A 1,442-nucleotide genomic window follows, 5' to 3' on the forward strand; every position below is an offset into this window, starting at 1 on the left:
CCAGCCTGTCCAGGTCTCTCTGCAGAGCCCTCCTCCCCTCAAGCAGATCAACACTGCCACCCAGTTTGGTGTCGTCTGCAAATTTACTGAGGGCACACTCAATCCCCTCATCCAGGTCATTGATAAAGATATTAAACAAGACTGGGCCCTTGGACTCAGCCCTGGGGAACACCGCTTGTGACCGGCCACCAACTGGATTTAGCTCCATAAGGACTTAAAGCGTACTTTGGCATCCTACATTAAAAAGTTCTCTGCATGAAATGATTAAAAAAAAAAAAATCAATCTTGGGATAGAGAAAACAGAACGAAGAGACACCTCGTTCAGAGAGATGTTTCCTTTATATGTCAGGCTTGAACAATTTAGAGACATATAATAGAAGAAATGGCACCACAATTTCTGATTTGATGCTTTATGATAAAAACAAGTAAGAGAGAACAAGAACATTATTATTTTCATTATTACCAATATCATATGTAAGTGACTTGCTCTTTAGAGCTGATAATCCAATTTGTTTCATAAAGAAAGACGTTTCCAGTCTTTTTTTAAGTTACAGAAGCTAGAGATTAAAAAGATTTTAATCTCTGATTCATTCTCCTCCACGTTACCATTTTGTGGCTGAAAATTTATGTAGCACAAAGCACTGAAACTAACTGGAAAATACAGGTTTGAACAAAAAGAGTAAGTTCAAAGAGGTTGCAAATAGTATAAATCGTGAGCTGGTTTTTACTTCTTTTTGAGAGATCCAAATGCGGTCTTCCTGATGTAGTCAAGATATGTATATTCTCATGTGCCTTTACACTTCAAGCATAGTTTTAATTCAACAGGCCTACACAAAAAAATAGTTTGCTTGGTAAGAGTGAATTTTACTTTCTGTACACAACCAGTATTTGATTTTTGCCCAACAAAAATCCTGTCATGAAAATTGGTTGTTAGATACATTGTGCTTGTGACCCCAAAACACAGCTGAATTTTATTTGTAGGTTCTTTGTCCTCAAACCAATTCCAGAAGCTACAGGAAAGAACTAATTTTAAACATGGAACACAGATATTAATTCAGATTTTAAGTAAACAGTGTATGATCTTCATAATAAGAGCAACCTAATTTGTTTCAAAATAGTATCTGCGGCAGGTAAAGGTGTGTGTTAGAACTGAAGCATGCCTCAGAAATATGTTCACACCAAAAGCCTGGCAAATGCATTAAGACTGATCCATTCCTATCCAGGACTCAGAAAATGTGGCCATTTGGGTATTCAAAGAGTTCACCTATTCACCTATACCTTTATTAGCCTTTCTGTTGAGCTCACCAGCTATTGGGACTCTGCCAATGAACATGCGTGATGACAAGGTCCCCTATGAAGGTCTCATGGATTCCCATTTTGTTCAGGCTTGGCTAGGAATATAGCACCTTTCCAGCTCTGTGCACCCTATGAGCCTCTAAGAG

The sequence above is a fragment of the Egretta garzetta genome, unplaced genomic scaffold, assembly GCF_000687185.1.
Source record: "Egretta garzetta isolate BGI_Z169 unplaced genomic scaffold, ASM68718v1 scaffold109, whole genome shotgun sequence".
NCBI lineage: Eukaryota > Metazoa > Chordata > Aves > Pelecaniformes > Ardeidae > Egretta > Egretta garzetta.